Source organism: Apium graveolens, chromosome 3 (assembly GCF_009905375.1).
Source record: "Apium graveolens cultivar Ventura chromosome 3, ASM990537v1, whole genome shotgun sequence".
Taxonomy (NCBI): Eukaryota; Viridiplantae; Streptophyta; class Magnoliopsida; order Apiales; family Apiaceae; genus Apium; species Apium graveolens.
This window is the reverse complement of record NC_133649.1, coordinates 86,792,716-86,801,659: the sequence shown is the minus strand read 5'-3', so window position 1 is coordinate 86,801,659 and position 8,944 is coordinate 86,792,716. Positions and strand designations below refer to the sequence as shown.

General features: G+C 42.6%; 1 non-coding gene across 1 annotated transcript; it reads right to left on the bottom strand.

Annotated features, from left to right (window-relative positions):
* Positions 1 to 758: 758 nt before the first annotated feature.
* LOC141715904 (small nucleolar RNA R71) lies at positions 759 to 865 on the bottom strand. The gene has a single exon (XR_012572646.1). It is a non-coding gene; the product is annotated as a small nucleolar RNA R71 (small nucleolar RNA).
* Positions 866 to 8,944: the final 8,079 nt, after the last annotated feature.

Sequence of the window (8,944 nt, the reverse complement as noted above, 5' to 3'; positions counted from 1 at the left end):
TGAGTCTCTGTGGGAACGAACTAGAAAGTATTCTATATTACTTGCAAACGCGTATACTTGCGTGAATATTAGCGCGTGTTTTCACCCTAACAAGTTTTTGGCGCCGCTGCCGGGGACTCGGCGTATTTGTTTAGTTTATGTACTTACCATCATTGGTCATTAGGACTCTGTAATTAGGACGTAGTTGTTACTTATTGTTTCTGGTTGTGTTTCAGGTACTTAAGCGAGCGTTTATACAAACTCGTTCTCGTACTCGCAAGAGGACTTTAGATACAGCTGAGGAGACAGACGAAGTTCTTGATATTCCGGAGAAGATAGAGTTTGAAGATTCGGATTCAGGAACTGAGCAGAAAGAACTAGTAATCATGGGTGATCGTATTGTTCAGGCTGATCCAGCTCTTATGGACTTTTCTCGGCCAAAAATTGATGACATTCATTCAAGCATTCTTCATCCGGTTATTCAAGCTAACACCTTTGAAATCAAGCCGGGCACTATTCAGATGGTACAGAATTCTGTTTCTTTTGGAGGAGCTATAACTGAAGACCCCATCATGCACATAAGGAATTTTGTCGAGATCTGCATCACTTTTAAGTATAATGGCGTGACTGATGAGGCTATCAAGCTGAGGCTTTTCCCATTCTCACTGAGGGACAAAGCTAAGGACTGGTTACATTCTGAACCAGCTGGGTCCATCACTACTTGGCAAGATCTTGCGCAAAAGTTTCTGGTGAAGTTTTATCTGATGGCAAAGACTGCTGCTATGAGGAGTGCTCTTACTCAGTTTGCGCAGCAACCTTTAGAATCTATGTGCGAAGCTTGAGAACGCTACAAGGAAATATTGAGGAAGTGTCCACATCATGGAATGCCCGATTGGATGGTGATCACTGGTTTCTATAATGGTTTGGGGGCCCAATCTAGGCCCATGCTCGATGCAGCAGCTGGAGGCACCTTATAGGCTAAAAGCTATACTGAGGCTTATAATCTTATCGAGACTATGGCTGTAAATGAGCATCAAAACCCAACTCAGAGGATGATGCCTAGGAAGGTAGCAGGTATTCTGGAAGTCGATGCAGCCACCGCTATTGCAGCGCAGCTCCAAGCGTTGTCGATGAAGGTTGACTCTCTAGCTACATATGGAGTTAATCAAATAGCAATGGTTTGTGCGCTTTGTGCAGGTTCTCATGCTACGGATCAGTGTTCTCTTGTCAATGAATCTGTTCAGTATGTGAATAATTATCAGCGACAACAGCAGCCTGTGCCAGCTACTTATCATCCTAATAACAGAAATCATCCAAATTTCAGCTGGGGTAATAATCAGAATGCTATTCAGCCACCATATCAGCAAGGTGTGAGTAAACAGTTTAATCCACCTGGATTCCAGCAACCACAACAGTATGCTTAAAGGCAATCATACCCTCAACAGGGAAGTGCAGCTGCACCTACTAGTGCTGATTTTGAGGAACTTAAGTTGTTATGCAAGAGTCAGGCGGTTTCTATCAAGACCTTGGAAAATCAAATTGGTCAAATAGCCAATGCAGTGCTCAATCGTCATCCTGGAACACTCCCTAGTGACACGGAAGTACCAGGCAGGAAGGAAGCTAAAGAGCAAGTCAAGGCTATTACCTTAAGGTCTGGGAAAGTTGCTGATGCTGAAAAGCCAAAAGAAGGAGAAGCTGAAATTAGAGATAAAGAAGCTAAGCAAAAGGAGAAAGCGGCGGAACCAAGGAAGACTACTGTTGAACAGACTCTGCCTGAGGGTAATACAGGGGAGAAACAGCTCTATCCACCACTGCCTTTTCCTAAGAGATTGCAGCAACAAAAGCTGGATAGATAGTTTGGTAAGTTTCTGGAGGTGTTCAAGAAACTTCACATCAATATACCTTTCGCTGAGGCTCTGGAGCAAATGCCTAGTTATGTGAAGTTTATGAAGAATATTCTTTTAAGGAAGGTGAAACTGGATGACCTTGAGACCGTTGCTCTCACGGAAGAATGCAGCGCTGTTCTGCAGCAAAAGTTACCTCCAAAGCTTAAAGATCCAGGTAGCTTCACCATTCCTTGCACCATTGGCAAGTTGACTTTTGACAAGTGCCTTTGTGAATAGGGAGCAAGCATCAATCTGATGCCGTTGTCGATCTTTAAAAAGTTGGATTTGCCTGATCCAAAACCCACATACATGTCTCTACAATTGGCTGATCGTTCTATTACTTACCCAAGGGGCATAGTGGAGGATGTGCTAGTCAAGGTGGATAAGCTCTTCTTTCCTGCAGATTTTGTTATTCTGGATTTTGAGGAAGATAAGAAGATTCCCATAATCTTGGGAAGACCTTTCTTGGCTACTGGCCGTACCTTGATAGATGTGCAGAAAGGTGAACTTACTATGCGGGTACAAGATCAGGATGTGACCTTCAACGTGTTCAAGGCAATGAAATTTCCTACAGAAGATGAGGAGTGCTTAAAAGTGGATGTGATTGATTCTGCGGTTACTTCAGAACTCGATCGCATGCTAATGTCTGATGCATTGGAAAAGGCCTTAGTGGGGGATTTTGACAGTGATGATGAAGATGGCAACGAGCAATTACAATATCTGAATGCTTCTCCCTGGAAGCGAAAGCTGGACATGCCGTTTGAATCTCTTGGTGCTTCTGACCTCAAGAATGCTGAAGGAAAGCTCAAACCATCAATCGAGGAAGCACCTACCTTGGAGCTCAAGCCATTACCTGAACATTTGAGGTATGCTTTTTTAGATGATGCATCTACTTTACCTGTTATTATTGCATCTGACCTTTCATGTAGTGAGGAAGACAAGCTCTTAAGGATTTTGAGAGAATTCAAATCAGCTATTGGATGGACCATAGCAGACATCAAGGGGATCAGCCCTTCATATTATATGCATAAAATTCTACTAGAGGAAGGTAGTAAGCCGACTGTTGAACAGCAGCGCAGACTTAATCCTATCATGAAGGAGGTGGTGAAGAAAGAAATTCTGAAATGGCTAGATGCAGGGATCATTTATCCTATTTCTGACAGTTCTTGGGTGAGCCCCGTACAATGTGTGCCTAAGAAAGGAGGTATCACTGTGGTAGCAAATGAGAAGAATGAGCTCATCCCCACTCAAACAGTTACAGGATGGAGAGTATGCATGGATTATCGAAAGTTGAACAAAGCCACGAGGAAGGATCATTTCCCTCTTCCTTTCATTGATCAGATGCTTGACAGGTTGGCTGGTCATGAGTATTATTGTCTTCTGGATGGCTATTCAGGGTATAATCAGATTTGTATTGCACCAGAGGATCAGGAAAAGACTACTTTCACTTGTCCATTTGGCACGTTTGCTTTTCGTAGAGTTTCGTTCGGGTTATGTGGCGCCCCAGCCACTTTTCAGAGATGTATGATGGCTATATTCTCTGACATGATTGGAAATAATGTCGAGGTGTTGATGGACGACTTCTCCGTCTTTGGACATTCGTATGATGAATGTTTGAATAATCTTCGTGCCGTACTCAAAAGGTGCGTGGAAACTAATTTGGTTCTCAATTGGGAGAAATGTCATTTTATGGTGCGTGAAGGCATTATTCTAGGGCATAAGGTCTCTAGCAAAGGTCTGGAGGTGGACAAGGCCAAGGTGGGAGTCATTGAAAATCTTCCACCACCTATTTCTGTGAAGGGAATCCGTAGTTTTCTTGGTCATACGGGTTTTTATCGGCGATTCATCAAGGACTTTTTCGAAGATATCTAAGCCGTTATGCAATTTGCTTGAGAAAGATGTGCCTTTCAAATTTGATGATGAATGTTTGGCGGCATTCGAGACTCTCAAGAAGAGTTTGATCACTGCACCAGTTATTACAGCACCAGATTGGACAGAGCCGTTTGAGATGATGTGTGATGCGAGTGATTATACGGTAGGTGCAGTTCTGGGGCAGCGCAAGAATAATCTCTTTCATGTGGTATACTATGCGAGTAAGACCTTAAATGGGGCCCAAATGAACTACACCACTACGGAGAAGGAGCTCTTGGCTATAGTCTTTGGTTTCAAGAAATTTCGATCTTATCTGCTTGGGACTAAAGTAACAGTATTCACTAATCATGCGGCCATTCGCTATTTGGTTTCCAAGAAGGATTCGAAGCCGAGACTCATTCGTTGGGTGCTCTTACTTCAGGAATTTGAGTTAGAGATCAAGGATCGAAAAGGTATTGAGAATCAAGTAGCTGACCATCTCTCTAGGTTGGAGAATCCCGAGTCTACTTCACAAGATAGGATATTAATCAATGAATCTTTTCCGGATGAGCAGTTGTTCGCAGTTCAGGAGGAAGAGCCATGGTTTGCAGATATTGTAAACTATTTTGTCAGCAATATAATGCCTCCTAATTTGACCTCAGCTCAAAAGAAGAAGTTTCTGCATGAGGTGAAGTGGTATATGTGGGATGAACCATATTTGTTTAGACAGGGAGCTGACCAGATCATCAGGAGATGTATCCCGTTCTGTGAGACGGAGGGGATATTACGAGACTGCCACTCCACGGTTTATGGTGGACACTATGGTGGTGAGAAGACGGCAGCTCATATTCTGCAAGCAGGTTTTTTCTGGCCTACTTTGTTTAAGGATGCTCATCAGTTTGTTTTAAGGTGTGATCGTTGCCAAAGAGTGGGAAATTTGACGAGAAATGATGAGATGTCGTTAAATGTGATGTTTGAAGTCGAGGTCTTTGATGTTTGGGGAATCGATTTCATGGGGCCTTTTGTCTCATCCTGCAATAATCAGTACATCTTACTGGCAGTCGATTATGTCTCAAAATGGGTAGAAGTCAAAGCTTTACCGACAAATGATGCAAAGGCAGTGCTGAATTTTCTTTATAAGCAGATTTTCACAAGGTTTGGAACACCTCAGGTAATCATAAGTGATGAAGGGTCGCATTTCTGCAACCGTAAGTTCACTTCTATGATGCAGCGTTATAATGTGAATCATCGAGTTGCTACTGCCTATCATCCGCAAACAAATGGTCAAGCGGAAGTGTCTAACAGAGAGATCAAGCACATTCTAGAGAAGGTTGTTTGTCCGTCAAGGAAAGATTGGTCCTTAAAGCTCGATGAAGCTGTTTGGGCTTACAGAACAGCATACAAAACTCCACTTGGTATGTCCCCATTTCAGTTAGTGTACGGTAAGGGATGTCATTTACCTGCGGAGCTTGAGCATAAGGCCTACTGGGCGTTAAAAAAGTTGAACCTGGATTTAGATGCAGCTGGTAAGAAAAGAATGCTTCAGCTTAATGAACTTGATGAATTTCGACTCTAAGCGTACGAGAATAACAAAATGTACAAGGAAAAGGTGAAGAGGTGGCACTGATAGGAAGCTACATCCTAAGTTATTCGTGCAGGGGCAACAAGTTCTCTTATTCAACTCTCGTCTCCGACTTTTTCCAGGGAAGTTGAAATCAAGGTGGTCTGGACCTTTTATTGTCAAAACTGTGTTTCCACATGGAGCGGTGGAAATTTTTGAGAATGATCCGGACCAAGCATTCAAGGTTAATGGTCAGCGGTTGAAGCACTACTATTGGGGACATGGCAAACCGAGAAGTGGTTAGTGCCATTTTATTGACTACTTGAGAAAGGTACGCAACGTCAAGCTAATGACGAAAAAGAAGCGTTGCGTGGGAGGCAACCCATGATTTGTTGTTACAGGAACCCTTAGAAGTTAATGACCTATTCAAAAATACAAAAAAATTCAGAAAAACGTGGCTGAATTATTTTTTTTCCCAGTGACCCCCTGAGCGCCCGCTCAGCTCTGCTGAGCGATCGCTCAGGGGTCGGCTGAATGAATTTTTTTTAAGTTCAGAAAAAAACCAAAAAAATTAGAAAATAAAAAAAACCTAACTTTAGCCCATAAACCCACGATTTGTTCCTACTACCCCATCATTTTATCCCTCAACCCCGCTCATAATCTAGTTTTAACCTAATTCACATCCTATATATACATACACCTATCCTACATATTCCCCACAAACTTCTACACTCAAACTCTCTCCCAAACACAAAAACTCAGTTCTTAAACACTGTTATTCAAGATTCATTGGCACCCAAGAGAGCACAAACTATTGATAGCAGTAGCACAGTCCCTACTGCTGATTTATCGAGGGGTACTGCTGCAAGGCCCCGGTTGAATGACAGAGCTGCGGAGGAGGAGTACACGAGGCTTTTAGGGAAGCCGATTCTGAAGGAGAGAGGGTTTTTACCATCGGGAAGGGATGGTGAGTTGCTACCCATGATTGCAGAGAAGGGGTGGATAGCTTTTTGTGAGTCGCCCGAAGCAGTACCGATGAGCGTGGTTCGCGAGTTCTATGCGAACGTGAAGGCCGAGAAGAATGGGTTTTCTGTGGTCCGAGGGCTGACGGTTGATTATCACCCAGCGGCGATTCGCCGTGTGATTGGGCAGTGAGAGAGAAAGCCCGAGGAGGAGAACTGGAATGAGAAGACTGCTGAGGATTTTGACTTGGATTTGATTTGTGCTACTCTCTGTAGGTCGGGCACGGTTTAGACCTTCAAGACCGGCAATAATGAGTATCGTCACTTCCCGACGATCGCTCTGAACAGGTATGCCCGTGCATGGAACGCATTTATTTGTGCCAATATTTTGCCTTCTTCGCATGCATACGAGGTCACAGTTGAGAGAGCACAGTTGTTGTGGGGAATTCTTAATGAGGAGTACTATGTGGACCTTGGTGAGTTTATCTACCAAGGAATTCTGAAGTTTTTGAGGGGAGCTAAGCATATGAACATCCCTTATGCATCCACAGTCACGAAGCTTTGCCGAGCAGTGGGAGTGAACTGGCCGGCTCATTAGCAGTTGCAGTTGCCGGCTGCTCCGATTGATTCTGGGACTCTGAATGGGATGCAGAAGTGGACCGGTGGTGAGCCCGAGAAGCATGGGCTGGGTTATCGTCTTCCAGGAGGGCATCCAGCATGAAGTGCTACTATGGCTAGGCCTAGGCGTGATAAGGCTGGTTCTTCGAGAGCTCAGGAGGGTGCTGGGATGGCTGATACCTAGTATAGGAGGCTTTCACGGAGGATGGATGCCATGTACGAGACGCAGAGCAGGTTTGCTCAGGAGCTCACCCTTGCGTTAGGGACTGCTTTTCGGGGCCTTGGAGCTGATATCCAGTGGCCAGTTTTTGGTAAGGACTATGCATACCAGCCGCCTGATACTCCACCCACTAAGGGTGATGATGATGATGACTCCGAGTAGGTATACCCTGTGTTCCTTTCTACTACCTTCACTGGGGACAGTGAAGATTTTAAGTTTGGGGGTGGTAGTTAAGGAATATTTTGGTGTGTGTCATATAGTTGTATTTTCATGATAGTTAGTTCATATAGTTACATAATTTTTGCCATATAGTTTTTTTTATTTATTTATAGCTTTATTTGTTTATCATGTCATGTAGCTCATGCATATACCATGATCCCTTTTGCGATGATTTATCGACTGAATTGTGATGTTGATGCAAGTGTAGTGATAGCATTAAAGTGATATTAAGTCGTGTAGGTTGATATGCATGTTAGAAGCACTTGTATTTTCACTAAGTCTTAGAGAATGCTTAAGGGCTAGATTGTTGTTATGATCTGATTGTTTTTTAGGTTAATCTATTTATTATGCTTAGAATTCGATAATAGGTTTTTAGTGATAAAGGCATGAAAAAGAAAAAAAATGGAGTAAAAATGGAATTTGTTGCTAGTTGTGGTTAGGCGTCAAATGGCTAGTAGCCGGCTCGCATGTTATGCAAGTAGTCTAGGGTTGAGCAAGATGGAGCGAAACGCACTTGCTCAGAAATTTTGAAAAAAAAAAGAAAAGAAAAAAAGAAAAAAGAAAAAAAAAAGAAAGAATTTTTTTTTTGTGTTTATGCATAATTGATCACGAGTGGGCTCTTTGGTATTCGAGTTATTAAGTTCTTAGGGGACTTTGTGCCTAGTGACCTAAGGCTTTTAGAGTCTGGGATCCGCTAACCTAACGCTCGTTACATGGATACCATTGTATAAGTCTTTTGTGGACCTCACTCATTGCACGGTCAAATAAGCATTGTTGTAGTGAATAAAAAGCATGATTTCGTAATAAGCTCGAAAATTCTTGTAGTGTTATATGTCACTTTAGTGCCTAGAATTTTTATTCTTTGTATAATCATGTGATTGCCTTGATAATAGTTGAGTCATAATAATTGGTCTAGTTTCGAAGCATATCTGTTAAGCATCTGCACACACCACGTTTCTAGCTGTATGTTCGTTTGCATGAGTTTATTGATCTTTAGTCGCCTAACTGCATTTGTTGAGATGTTGCAATTTGGTTGGTTTGTTCGTAGTAAGGGGGATCGTTGTATTTTCATATAGATTGCATTCATGCATGTTTTTTTATTTGTTTTTGAGTCTGTGACGCTTGAGGATAAACATCGATTTAAGTTTGGGGGTGTGATAAGTGGCATTTTATACCACTTAGAACATCTTAAAATGGCTTAAATTGGTGCCTTGAAATCAAGTATTTTGTGTATTTGATACGTTTTTCTAGTTTTTATGTATTTCAGGGTATTAGTTGCATTTCGGAGGAGTAATCATCAAGAATAAGCCTTGGCACGTGTTCACCATTGCGAGAGGAAAGAAATGGGCAGATTACGGACGAAGAAACATAGCAAACTCAGGAATTTTCCAGTAGGGTCCATGAGCGCCCGCTCAGCTATGCTGAGCGACCGCGCAGAAAGCTGAGCGCCCGCTCAGCTATCCTGAGCAGCCGCGCAGGGTCAGGAATTTAAATAATTATTTTTAGACTTCTACTTCTGTTTGGCTTCCAACTTCTATGTAATCTGAGTTTTATGGGACTAGTATATAAGTAGATTTGGAGACGTTTTCACGAGGTTGGATCGTGGTATTAAGCAAGGAGCAAAGGAGATAAGGAAGAAGACCGTTTT